Source organism: Dromaius novaehollandiae, chromosome 7 (assembly GCF_036370855.1).
Source record: "Dromaius novaehollandiae isolate bDroNov1 chromosome 7, bDroNov1.hap1, whole genome shotgun sequence".
Taxonomy (NCBI): Eukaryota; Metazoa; Chordata; class Aves; order Casuariiformes; family Dromaiidae; genus Dromaius; species Dromaius novaehollandiae.
The window spans coordinates 29456652-29471528 of NC_088104.1; the positions used below are offsets into that span (position 1 = coordinate 29456652).

The 14877-nt window shown below is 36.2% G+C and overlaps 1 long non-coding RNA gene across 3 annotated transcripts in view; it reads left to right on the forward strand.

Moving 5' to 3' along the window:
- Positions 1-14877, forward strand: part of LOC112989020 (uncharacterized) — a 55331-nt gene that overhangs the window by 16170 nt on the left and 24284 nt on the right. The window lies entirely within an intron of this gene.

The window sequence follows — 14877 nt, forward strand, 5'->3', positions numbered from 1 at the left end:
TTTAAGAAATGAAGCAGTAGGGAAAGTGGGAATACCACGAATTATTTCTCTTTCTCACTCTCATCTGAATCCATTTCTCTCTTTGGCAATCCTGTCAGCTGCAGACCAAGGCAGACAATTTTAATTTGAAAATGCTGATCTTTTCTTCTGGTGAAATTCACCTTAAATGTAACAGTTTAGAGGATTTCAATCAATAAAGATTACAGATAGCAACATAGTAATCAACCACCTGCTTTTCCATTGCCATCCTTGTCCAGTTCTGCCTTATCCTGTAAAACCCATTATCAGCAGTGCATTTTGCAAGATGCATGGAGCACTGTAAATACAATGATAATTTATGAGAAAATAAAAATCTTGCTAAGTCTTAAATTATCTTCCCTGAGGTACTAATTGCAGTCTTTTAGTCATTCCCACCTTTCCTTCTTCGATTAACAAGAACTATTGCTTAATAGCAAAACCATAGCTAGATATGAGAGCTGATGTTGCTGTGGGTAAATATTACAGCACTTTTTAAGAATTACGTATAGAAATGAAACAATGCTAATTAAAATATTTGAAGCAGAGTTTATGAACTTGACTGGAATATAGTAGTTTCATACTACATCTATACATCAAGAGTCGCTGTCACTAGAGATGGTTTCCTACTTATAAATAGTAGGATGTTTGATTCTCCTGTCTCAGTGTTACTGACTCTACATGTGCTGGATTATTTTGACTCTGCTGACATTCCCATCTATCTTTCATGTTCAGAACCAAAGCTAAAGTTCTTTACAGCCTCCATCACTCTAATCTGATTAGGCTTTTAGTGGGGCTTAAATATTTGGCAATTTCAGTCGTTGATCATTTGAAAAATGCAGTAAAGCTTTTCTTAAATTTCACTTGTTTTGTAGCTTTCATTTCTTTCCAAAAAATATAGGTCAGTTGCTAGCTCTGGATTTTGTTTTCCACTGCTAAACGTTTAACTGGATAGCTTAAGCTGTCTCCACATGTAATTTTAAAAACACTTCTTGAGCTTTTCAGAATTTTTTCCCCCTGTTTCCATAATCTAAAACCATTTAATTAAGTTTGCTCTCTCACAGATTCCTTAATCAGGAAAGCCTGAACACACAAGTTTAACTTCACATGTATGGGAAGCCTCACTGAAGTCAATGAGACTATTTACCTGCATAGTCAGGTTGATGTTAGACACTGGAATATGAATCGGTCGATGTTTGAAATGCATTTTATTTCAGTTAAACTTTATGTACTGCAATGTATGGCAGTAAAAACCCTTTGAGTCACATTATCTGGTACATACTGACAGAAGCTTGAGATCAAGTTTGAGATTACTTGGGATCCGCTCCCCAACACACATCAGGAGCTTTGAAATACTTTGCAATACATGATCGTCCAGACTTTCTCTTTTGCACAGTGACTGACAAGTTGTTACTGACTCTTGCAGCTAAAACCCCTCGCAAGCACAGGTAACTTCATCATGCATCCAGGCATCACCCGTAACACCCATTATGTTATCAACTCAACAGAGCTAAACCAGCATGAACATACTGTGCTGACAACAATCTATTTGCTAAATAATGTGACAGCCAAGGCATAGCTACATATGTGCATTTAAGTGTCTGTTTTAACAGTTTACTGGCTGCTTTGGCAAAGGTAGGTGCCACCGGAGGCCTTGCAAGCTGTTGAAAGGGATCCCGCCCTACTCCTGTGTGCTGTAAGGTAATCATAATTTTTGCTATAAAAACATACCCCAGATAAATGGTGCACATTGATGTGTGGTTTTGAGTTGACTGAAAATAATTATTCAAATAATTATTGATCATCACTCTGAGGTATTGATTGTTCCCCAATTAAAATGATCGCGATTTCCTGCCAGGTCTTCAGCTTTCTACCACTAATTGTTTTGGTGTATAGATCGTTTCAAGAAGTCATATGCAAAAAGCTAAAATCAGAAATGCTACTTTATATTACCACTGATCCATTGCAGACAGTCAGTGTAAAATAGTTCAGCAAAACAGTTAGTATCCCGCAGGGCTAGAGGATGGTTGACTGGAAGACTGTATTTGAACTTCTGCTTTCTTGCACATAGAAATGCTGAGTGGTAGCGTGGCGGCTCAGATATGCAATAGAGAAATGCGTAATATAACAAAGGAAGAAGCAGTTAAGATAATCAAAAACAGAAAAGAGAAAAGTAGGAAGAACTGAGAAAAGATGGTAGGAACCAGACCATTTCATCATGCTTATAGTAGGAATGAGCTCCTCTAATTTTAAGAGAGACTCAGAGGACTATGCAGCTTATTTGAGCCTAACAGAACAGTGTAAATAGCTGTAGCTGGACAGCCACCTGCCAGAGGAAGAAGGCAGGACAGCCACCTGCCAAAGGAATTTTGAGAAAATCAGTAGGAAGAAACTACGTCCCATTGCTGAAGAACTGAGGCAAAAATTCCAGCCAGTTAGAATTACAAGTAAATCACTAATTAACTCTTTGCTCTTATTTCTTTCATAGCTTCTGAACAGGACCCACTCTTTGTTCCTCCAGTTCTTCTGTAACTTACTTGAAATGATTTCTGTGTGCAAGTGAGTGCTAATTCGCTACATATGTTGGATAGAAAATGGGACTATAACAGACGAACCAGAAAATGGCATATTTTTTTCAGCCTATTTCATTTCATTTCATTTCAACATCATTTCAGTGATGTGCAGTCCTAAGAAAAATTTGATCTAAAACTGTTAATATGCTCTTTTAGAAAAAAAAAGTGACTGAATTTATTAAAGCTATTTAAAATATGGGTGCAATTCACATATACTCATCTCTGATCATTTATGGTCATTTTTCAGTATGAGTTTCTATCTGTATTATTTTATATACTGTAGTATGTTATGCAGATGTATCAGGCAGTAATCAAACCCAGAGATATTTAAGTAGTGTAATAAGAAAAAAACATCTTCAGAAGCAAGCTGCTTGATGGTATCTGGTATATAATAATAGAAAGACTCTGGTAAAAACAAATCAGTCTAGTCTGAAGGTCTTAAATCTGCCACTTATTATTTGTATGACTGTACACTGGTATTGCATTGGAGGTGAAATGCAAGAGCTGTGGAGCAATCTATCATATTCTGATGGCATATTATTCCTAAATGTTTCACAATGTGGGATGCATAACCCTGCTGGAAGGTTCTGAGCTTTTATTTCATACGGATGATGTGTTGTAGGAGGAAATCATTATTATCAATGAGACATCTCCTGAACATATGTAGGAAGTGTTTACTAAAATTGTAATTAGCAGGGAAAATGGTAAACAATTGCCTTCCCAGTATGGCCTGCAGCAAGCAATTTTTTGTTCCCTTCTCTCCCCTCAATAGATTAACTCAGGGAAAGACTGAAGAAGCTGTATGAACATGGAATCTGAATTCAGTGCTAAATTTTTATCACTGGAGAAAAGTAGCTTTTCTAACCAAGGAAGCTTTCCTCTAGCTATTGGTTTTTAACCCCCCTGTTTGGAATTGGCTGCCTTCTATCTTGAAAGATACCCTGCATATCTCTAAATAGGAAGTGTACCAGAGTCTTTTGTAAGAAGTCAAACTATTTTGAATTTTCTCCCTCAAGGTGGTATTCCTTTCAGAGCTGCAACACCTCGGCAGTTTGAACATGGTTCATCCCCAAGTGTGTTATGATTGCTGTAACAGTATTTGTTGTAGGATAAGAGCAATCTTGTCACTATGTTCTCATCTACACATCACCAGTACAGATGAGACCTAGAACATTTTTCAGCTCAAAACTAGGTTATAGGCCCCTCCCTATATACCTTTAGTCCCCATCAATGAAAATGGGGCCTGAAGTGTCTAAAATTCTCTAAATGTCTGCTTTAAACTTAAACTTGTGAATATGCAGTCAGAATAATGTGCAAGCAGTACATAACAATTTTTTGATAAATATGCTGCACTGAGCAAAACCAAAGGCACTCAGGAATTTTTTGCCCACAGTTACCACTACAAGAGTAACTGCAGGTTCACATCCACAATGCCAATAAGGAAACAGTAACAACTGTATTTTGCACGTGTTGTTGTATTTGTTGCTGCTTTAAATTAATTGGACAAAAAAGGAAGAAAGCATCTACCAACTGTTACAATGAGAAGGCCAAATTCTCCTTAAAGTTTATCCTAATGTCAATGCATGTTTGCTCCATTTTACTACTGGAAGTTATTTGGGAGTCACTGTAACGTAAGTGCAGACTTCTGTTGTGCACTGTATTGAATGTGCTCTAACATAAAATGCAAACTATCATGCCTTACAGATTCCATTAACATCAACTTCCTTAGGGGACTTCCTCCCTATTCTCATAATTCCACTGCTTCATTTATTCACTAAATGAATTTTTTGCCATACAGCTGGGATAGCAGATTTGTATACTTCGCAGTTCTTCATGCAGCTGGGCCTTCTGATCCATTCACTGACTCCATCCTACAGCAATAATTCCTTCCACAATAATAGCCAGGATTCACAAGCTTTTAAAAAAATCTAATCTTTAATCTAGTCTTTAAGATTTACATTTAAAAAAAGAATTTGGCCTTTCTTTTCATTCCATATCTGTTATAGTATCTGAGGTAAAACAGAAGAAGAAAGAAACAGTGGGAATTCTTTTAAGGAATGCTTTTAATACTGCTTTTACTGCAGATGCTTTCTGTCTCACAGCTAGGTGCAAACATGATGACTATTCTGATGAGATTTGTACAGAGGAAGTAATTTTTGTGATGAAGGCAGAAATTTTAATGATAGATAAATGCGTACTGTTTTACTCAAGGCTTTGTTGGAATTTTCCATTATTTTTATTATTATGTATGTCTTTTATACAGTCTTTATATGGATTATACAGTAATTTAGAATAAAACTTACCTCATAATAAAATTTAAGAAAAAAGAACCAGCTTGACAAGTACATGCTGTAATGCTGATAGTTTCAGACATGTCCTCCTTTAAGCTAGCAAATTGAGAGAGCAACAGGTTTATTATTTCGTTCAGAACAGCTCTTGCCAATTTATGTCTGGAGAGTTAATGTAATCTCCAAGGTTTTGAAAATCCTGTGTGTCCCATCTTGCTTCATTTAATTCTCAGGGTTGCAGCTGAGTAGGTTACCCAGCTCTTCCTTCAGAGGGTTGATTCAGAGACTGGCAAATTTTGCTGTTAAGAATAATTCTTGATGTTTAGCCTGCATATTTCTTTCAAGAAAATTTCTTGATGTTCAGCCATGTATTCACCCTTTCTTAAGTTTCTTGTATATCCTTGAATAGTCAGGAATATCTTCTTATAAATGGGCTTATATAAATCCTCCTCCTTGGTGTTTTTTTTTTTTTTGTTCTCATTTTCTTTGACTATCAATAAGTCCTATTTTTAGTTTCACACGTTAACCAACATCACTTTTTTAATCCCTAACAGATTTATTTGTTTTTGGAGAGAGACTGTATAAAACATGCAGAGCATAACAGTAATCAGTGTGTTTATTTCAAGTGCGTCATTTAAGTGAATCAGTGAGAAATGGTAGAAAGGTGTCTGGTATGAGATTCTTCCAGAGGTCAAACTCAATCCTTCAAATGTATTAAATTTTTTATGAGTAGCTCGTGTGTTCCTTACAAATTTACTTGTTTCTGATCAACAATAAATGTCATCTTGGTCATAAGGTGCTCCAACATCAGGAGATAAGTCTTGGTGCAAAATCTCTTAGAAAGCAAGGACCTATGCTCACGACTAGTTTCAGCAGAAAATCTAGGTAGTTTTCATTTTAAAAATACTTTCTAGGTTGGTAAGTGCGTTGGTTAAAACTAATAATGTTTCATTCCTTTCAAGGATTCCATTCAAATGGCTCAGGCCAGTTAAAATACTTGCTTCTAGATATATATCCTATTTTTTCTCTTTCATATTGCCTTTCATCCTTCTCTTGCTACTGGGATTCATCAGTTTAAGTTTACATCTGCATTTAGGCGATTCTCAAGTATGAGCTGCTGTTTGAAAGCTGCAAAGTTTCCATGAGCTTCACTGGGCAGGATTGTGCTTGAAAGATGCTAACCTTTCTGTCCCTCCTCCTGCAACGCAATTATGCACGTACTTAATTCACTATGCCAAACATCCATTTCCATAAGGCACTACCCTGGCACTGTGAAGGGGCCTAAAACTAGCACAGTTGGAAAAAAAAAAAAAAAAAAAAAAAAAAAAAAAAGAGAGAGAGAGAGAGAGAATTGACCTTCTGCTGACTTAGCTGGGATTAAAACCATTGCAAACTATATGCAGTATTATGATGAGACAATCTGACATGTGGTCTATTTAAATTTTATTGCCAGTTTTTGGTTGCCCTATTTTTTCTTTTTGCCAGTAGCAAAATATAGCTATAATGCAGCAACAATCACATTTTGTAAAAAATGAAATTTAAAAAGATAAGAGCCAAGCTACAAGCTAACATATGTGTAAATGTTAGGAAGATGCTTAAAGTATGTCCAGGACATTCTGTGCTTGTATCTTTAAAGCAGCAGGCAACTGTTGCTCTGGCTGTTTGTATTTGCCTAACCTTCCATTATCAAATAAAATCAAGAACAAAATAAAATTTCTGCCTGAAACAAATATGACTGGAATCCCCAGAAAGACTCTAAAGGTCAGATCACCTGTTTTGAAATATTGCTCCCCAGTATCTACAAAACCTTAGTGACATTAAACAGTAGGATGTGTAGTTTGCTAGAAGGTACCCCAGTGCCTCTATATATTTTAAGCACAAGATGAAACCTACAAATCAAAAAATTTCTGTGGTGAAAAACTTCCTTCTCTGACCAGCATTCATGGGATAAGAATGATTTTGGAAACTATTTCTTCCAGGTCAGCTGGTGCACCCCAAGTTTCTGATGCTACTGGCATGTTGTCTGCTGCTTTGGCCAGAAAGTTCTCTCGCTGAGTCCAGAGACCCTTGCTAGAACTGACTTCCACATTTATCATTTATTTTGAAAAGAACAATGCTGATTGCAATATGCATAAATGGATAAATATTTGCATTTCACAATTGTTTACACAGATTAGTAAAACTCAATCATAACGAGGCACTTCTCCCCCTTTGAGATAGGATAGAATTTTAATTAGCCTTGTTTCTCTCATTTAGTGAATATGGCAGTATGAGTCTTCTTTTTGTTGTTCTTGTTATATTTTTTCTTTTACAGTGAGTTTTATCAACTTCTTAAGTAATACTGAAATTTTATTTTGGGCATCTAGTTAAGTGGAATTAGAAGGTAATTTAAAGCGAAAGGTATTTCATTCCTGCCTTGAATTTATATAGATGGCTTTACAGAGGAAAAGGCAAATGTATCTAAAAACATTAATTGGGAAGCAGTGTTTTTAGGGATTTTCTGTGTGGGAAAGAGGAAGATGGTCATTTTCCTGTTAACCTAATTTTCAAGGCTAGCTACACAGTTACATAACACATCTGTCCACATACACATGTAGAGGTTGTACAGTGGAATATATGATTGCTAGGACTAAAAACAGAAGTTCATCAAAACTTTTGGTGGTGGTAGCCAAAGCTTTTTAAATGTGCAAATGTTAGCTGGGCATATAATTCCTACAGAAAAATTATATTTCTGGAAATCAGTGGAAGTTGGGCACGTATCTCCAGCCTTTAGAAATATCCTCTCTAGTTTAAATGGGAAAACATAAGTGAGAGGTGGGCTGAATATGGGTACTTGTGTATGTAAGTAAGTACGTACAAACACGTATAGATGTAACTTTGATCATCCAGTAGGCAAAAGTGACACAAAAATGAGGAAAGACATTTTGGACAAGTAGTTGGATGATTTCCAAAAAGCAAGCAGAGCTTTGTAAAACAAAACAAAAGGATGAACAACCCTCACCCTCTGTTAAGGGGAATTAAGGCTGAATCAAGAGAAGTTTTCTCTAAGTGACTTCTTCAGTTCACTTCTTCAGTTCTTATCATAATAAGATTATGCTTAGTTTCTCAGGAGAGAATTTCTGTGATTAAATTTTACTCCTGAACCACTCTGGATTTAGCACATGATGGAATTACCTTGTGTTCAAAGATCATTTAAATGAGAAAAATTACATTCAACATTAAAATAGTCCTTTTTACTGCATGTAGCTCATTTATAATGTGCCTTTCTCTGTTAACACACTGCTGCCAAGAACAGTTTCCAGCAATTAGAAAATATAGAGAAATTCACATGTGAATGAGACTAAACTCATGTTAACCTTTCTCTCCTTTCCCTTAACTATACAGCAAGTTGAGTGTTCGAAGCATATTTGTTTAGGAGATATTCCAAAACACAGAGAAAATCTATGAGAGACAAAATTTTGATGTCAATATAGTGTGTTAAAGGAAGCATTTAATTGCATCTATTGGATACATCTATGTTGCTTGTTAGTGGCTTGAACATTCAATAAGGCATAATTTTACCTCTAGTGAGTGGTTTATTATAGCTTGGCAGCACACAGACATATTATTTACAGCATTTCTCATAGAAAACATCAAATAATGTACTCTCAGGTGCTGAAGATCACCAAGGTAGAGAATTAGCTTTGACTGCTGAGGTCAAGCTCTGCCCCTTGTTATCTTCTATGAAACCTCTGGAAACAGCAAAAATCTAATCTGAAAAATTCCTATTAAGCTGGAACAGTGAAACACTCTCCTACTGTTGATCTCCTGCTTGCAGAATTAGGTTGTCACTATAGCAGAGTTAGGATCACTCTTCATAAGATTAAATTCCTTGTTTTTATTTTCTTGTTCATATATATATCTTAACCTAATTGAGTTATGTTCTAAGCCTAGACCTTTTTTAACAGCAACAAAAAAAGCCTGGGAAATCTCGAGTCCTCAAGCAGCTTGAAACACAATTAACGTGTTACCTGTATCAGGTTTTATTTATCCTGGAGCTCAAAACATTGATGTTATTGATCTACTTTAGGGCTAATCGCTCCACTGTGTAATCTAAGAAGTTGTTACACTACTACTTTTCATGGCAGTGATGTTTTTCAAACTTCAGTTTAGGAGCAATATTGTGCAAACACCAATAATTCCTGTGGTAAGGCTGCGTACTAGGGAGAAAAGGGCATTTTGTTGCAGAATGTGAAGCAACCAGTCACCATGAATAACCGTTTTATGCCTTTTTATGGCCATGTAGGATTTATTCCCATTCCACCCCTCCACCCCTTGTACTGAATTAAAAGAAGGAGGGTAAAAAGGTTGTTCTGATGGGATTTCAAAAATCACTAAAATTTTTACTTGACATCTTTGAGGTTTAACAAAGTGAAACACAGAACGCTGAGCCCGTTGTTCAGAGGTAAGACTAGAAGGAAAGGTGTTTAATCATTCTTTCAGCTAAAGTATAAAAGTATATCCTGTGATACCTTTTGAGTCTTCAATAGACAAAACAGCTGCTGGACTACGTTAGAACCTTGAAGTCAGTAGGTCAGTGTTGATTATTGGCAGCTGAAAATCAGATCTCTGGCAAAAGAAAGGCTGAGAAATAGATAATTATGCAGAGTACTTCCTGAGATGGTGTTGTAATGAGTATAGACAGCCTCAAGGACTTTTTCAATCAAAATTGAACATTCATTTTGCATCGAAGATAGTTTTTTCATAATTTTTTCATACAATTTTCTTATCTAAAGTTTATAATCAAATACTCTCTCCTCTATCCTCCACTTTTGAGTTATATCTAAGATCATAGACATGGGAGAACATGGTCATAGATGCAAACTACAGCAATAAGGGAAGTAAATTAAAAGATATAACTTAAGATATTCACTACAGTCAAACGCATTAAAGAAAAAAACAAGATACATTCTTGAATGAAGGAACTTTGAATCAGTGATGAACTTTGAATTGAGGTGATATCATGTGAAACAAAGAGTCCAAGTGAAACCTGAGATTTCAGTTTTATATGAATAGACATTCATTTTCACATTTCTGTATCCTTTAAAGTACTGAATTTAGTAATCAGGATTTCTGTGATTATACATCTATTTCATTACAGAGATTTGTAATATACGAAACCTGGTACCTCACTATGAATAGCTGAATTTGCAGATCAGCAGAATATGAAAGGACATCTGCAAAACTCCAAAATGTTACACTCTATAGCAGAAATATTCTGCCTTAAACTTTTCCTCCTTTTTGCTTTGCCTTTGTTATGCGAAGATTATTTGGAAAAAAAATTGTATAGGCAAATTAGTGACAAAACTGATGGATTTTTGCTGATGTAATGCACATCCCTACAGTGCTTATTGAGAAGGCTCTACACTCATTGGAGTTTAGCAGTACTGTCATTTGCAATCTGTAATTTTCCTGTCTTCCTCTATGATAGAGGATTACAGCCCAATTAAGTTTCAATCTGAGCTTTGGACAGCTTTCCGTTTTTCAGACTTTTATTTGGACTTATATGTAAGTGCAGTTCATTGTTCCAGCTAACTTTTTGTTTCATGTTTTCTACCGTGTCCGAACACAACAGTTAGGACTGCCATACTTCCCATTTTTAAAACAAATGTAAAATTGTTTTTATGGCGGAAGGATCTACAACATCCTCTCAAACTGAACTTTTAGAGCTCAAGGACAAGTGTTTGTAAGGGATTTATGAGTAGCAAATAAAAGTTTTAAAAGCTGATTTATCAGCATATTGGATTTACACTGGTTTTCTGAAGACCTAATGGTTCTCATTTTATATCACATATAATTACGTCACTTTTTTGACAGTACATTATATAACATTTTTTTCAAGTGAAATGGTGATGAGTAAGACAAGATGACACTTATTTTTAATTGCTTTAAATCAAAACTTGCAGGCTGCCACGGAGTGGGTGAGGAGGTGTATGCTGTGTTCCTCAAGCAGGGAACACTGAAGTAATTACCTAAACTGTATAGGGACATTCAAAGACAGCTTTGATATTTAAATCATCTTCTGTTCCTTGTGAGACGTGAATATCATCATTATCTGGACAGGAGATAAGCTACTTTAAAACAGTTTTCAAGCATGTTTGGAAAACAGTGTGAGGCCCCTGGAGTTCTTGCCTTGAATCCCAATTTGAGTGCAGTGGTGGCAAAGCCTCTCAGCATCAATATTCAATTTGAGCAGGAATATGATTGTCATTTATCATTTTGAATTCTTTTTCCTCCTTTCATTGCATGTCATTTTCATGATGTTTCTAGTATAATATAGTTGTATTTGTTTCTCAGAACTCAGTGATATCACTGAGCTGCAGGCATATCCCCAGGCTAAGGACCTCAAGAAAACCTCTGGGAATGCTTTTTCTGTTGGAAAAAAGAGAGACTTTGAGACTTACTTCCACCTTTCTATTTTGGATAATGTAGCACCCTGTAATAGTACTATTTTGATTCCACCAGGCATTGGAGTGCTCCACCTTCTAGAAGGAGGCATATTATGGAACTGGATCTGAGGCTCATTATTTAAATGGTTTTCTGTTTATAGGAAGGAGCAGTTTGTGAGGCACTGCTTGTTGTCTTACAAACTATAAGCTGACTTAAGAATTTTAACATTCAGCTCCTCTGTTTTCAGGAGAAAATCCCCTTACGTGTCTCATGGACACTTCTCCCACACAGATGGTACATTACAAAGAAAGTGGCTTTGAAATAGCAGGAGGAGTTCCTAGGTCTTCTCACTTTTTCCTGTAGGGTTAGTCTAACAGAATATCTTTCTCTGCTATGAGATTATGATTTTGTGAGGGGTACCACATCGTATCTGCACAACTGGAAACATAGGTTACAGACAGCTATGTCCCCCAGCTAAGTAAAACTACTTGAAACCCACCAGATTAATGAAATAACTAAATAAAGTTCCTTTATGGAATACGAATATAATTTTAAAAAGCTAGACCAGGTCACACAAAATATCTTCTAGCTTTGTATCCTGTCTCCAACAGTGCCTGCCTACAGCTGCTTGGGGAAGGGTATAAACGTATCTGGATACTTTCCAGGAAGACTCTTCCAGTCTTCAGAGATTTAGGAATCAAAGTGAGGTAAAAATGTCATTTAGTTATGAGCATTTATATGCTGTTCATTAGCAAAATGAAGTTCTAGTGATTAGGCTATAATATCAGAAACTCTGTATGCACCAAAAAATCTAATAATCTCTCAAAATGTGAGTGATCTTTCTGGTATTCAGTAATGCTAATACAAATTTATTAGTAATACACAGTAATTGCCATTTTTGTCAAGGTGGTTCTCTTCTGAGTGAGGAAAGAGGAAAAGCAGTATAAGAATGTTTATTATTACTCCCATTTTACAGAAGAGAAAGCTGAACCACAAAGGAAAAAGTCTAGCACAGTATACACAGTGCACAGTCCGTGAATTGGTTTTACGTAGATTTGCATATGAATACAATACAATTTGTATTCAACAGTTACTAGTGAGATGTTATAAAAAATCTAGGGCTTCTGGTGTCTGGTAACTGGAGAACTTCAGAAGACTGAGGTAGGTCTGAGGGGAATTGCATCATTCAGTGGCATCCATTGTAAAATTGTCAAATCATGTCAGGCAATACTTAAATTGAGAGTGTGATTTCTGAAGATGTCTTGGAACAGAGTTTCCATCGTGTTTTTGATTTAGAGCTGGAGGTGGGAGAGGTTATTCATGGCAGTTGACTTCAGGAAAACTACTCCCCCTGGATTTCTTGCCTTTTAAATTAGAAGAGGAAGGCTAAAGTTAAGAGCCCCCAGAGCAGCTTGAGCTATAACCTGTCTCTGAACCGTCTCCTGGAGGAACTCGTTGCTTTCTGTTGTCTAGAGAGGAAACCTAGACTGTAAGCTCTCAGCTGAAGTTGGTCTTTCTGAATTCATCCATATTACATGCAAAAGTTCATTTGATGTTACCAAGTATCTGCATTACAGTAAGTTTAATACAGCCTTCTAAAATCCTACTGTCACGCAGCAGTGGCAGGCCTGAATTTCTGATTCTCTGTGACCTCTCTGCTGTTGAAGCAGCATAAAGTAACTCTGTAGCAGGCAAAACTGCTCTCTGAGGATTTCTGCTGTTGGTATAAAGCTGGCAAGACGTCTTTGTACTTTGCTCTGGTAGTCCCTATTATTCCTCATTTTAGGAATACAAAAGAATAATCGGTTTTTGGGATAGAGGAGCCAGGAAAGAGGATTGAGGCAGGTGTCAAAGGCAAGAAGGAGATGTTAGATGCAGGAAATAAAGTTGTAGTAGTAGAAAGCCATGACACAACATAGTCCCTCTGTTCTTGGCTGAACGTGACCCTAGCATGAGTGAACTCTGTATTATTAAGTAGACTTCACCCTTTAGGGCAGGAAGTCCCCCTCATAGGACAGCAGAAAATTTAAAGGGACAAGACTGAAAAAGAAAGGGGCAAATAAAGCAAGAATTGTCTCGGGCTGTTGCTGAATCAGTTACAATGTTGATGAGTCTTTAATTAAATAAATGTAATTAAGCAAAGATGTCTGTTCACCAGTTCCCTGCATGAGGAATGAAATATGCTGAAGAGATGTGAGAGTAAGGCTGAAGGGAGCGCAATGAAAGTTTGCCTTACTGACTATATTCTTACTATTCATCACACTGCATTTTTTTGAAATTGAGGTCATGTACTTCTTTGTTCTTAGTAGCATGCAACAGAAAGCTGAGCGTGCTCGTAGAAGAAGTTCTTTTCTAGACATCAGAACTCTTTACAATTTGTCAAAAACTGTCAGATGTATATATTTTTCTGCAGGAAGGTCTACTGCAGGAGAACTGTTCACTGTTTTTGTCTGTGCTTCCGAAATGGGCTTCCTTAAGCCTTCCATTAGGCAAAAATTCTTAAAAGTAGAAAACTGTCTTCTTGAACATTGTTCATCTTCCTTCTTTGCAGATGGCTTTCTGTATAAATAAAATAAGTTACAATCCAGATAGGCTTTAAATGTATTTTCCTTGTTTTTCCTGAAAGCCCGGATACGTAGTGCCCCTTAGCAGAGAACAGAAATAAGCACTATTTTATGAAAAGCAGCAATGTATATCATATTTTACATAACGGTTGTAAATGTCCTAATATTTTCCACTGTAAGAGCTTGGCTGTCTGTCCATAATACCTCACAGAAATGTGCATTTTGTTTCCTCTCTTTGAAAAGCAAAAACAATCTCATTAGAATAGAAGGAAGGTTGATGATGAGAATATAAAATGATTCTGTTTATCCTAATATTTAGGTCAATGAAAACATAAAGAACAGGGCAGGAATCTTGCTATTCTTTTTAATGGCAGAAAAAAATTAATTTTGAAATAAAAGTTGGCAACAATCTCCAGATCAAGACAGCATGGCTTAGTTTATAAAAAAGAGAAAATAGCAAAAGGTTAGTATCCAGAAAACTCAATAAATGCAGCATAAGATGTCATAGAGGTCTTATAGTTCTCACAGATTTTACAGGTCACTTACTGTCTGAATGGGACATATTGAAAAACATACGATGCCTCATAATTGTCTAGGACAATTATAACTGCACTACAGGCAGATAGCAATAGATAGTCTTTTTAGATGTATGTAATTAATAGTCACTTTAAAAAGAGCTAGGTCTCTAGAATGGTTTTATGCTGCTCAGAGACACTGAAAGTGAAATATTCTCCATTGATGGAGTATTAAAGGAAGTTTATGTGTGAGAGAAAAAAATAAAGAGAGCAAGTGACAAATATTCATGTGTTTATAAAATAGGAATGTCTATAAAACAGCTGATAGGTAATAAAAAAATGAGAAGATGGACAAAAGTATGATTGGTTTAGAAAGGGAACTTAAAGACTGCCTTAATTGTATTTCTGGTTATTGTCATGGACACAGCTCCTGACCTAAACCTGCAGGCTAGGTTCACCTCTTTTTTCTACCGCCATGTTAGAAATGCAGTAA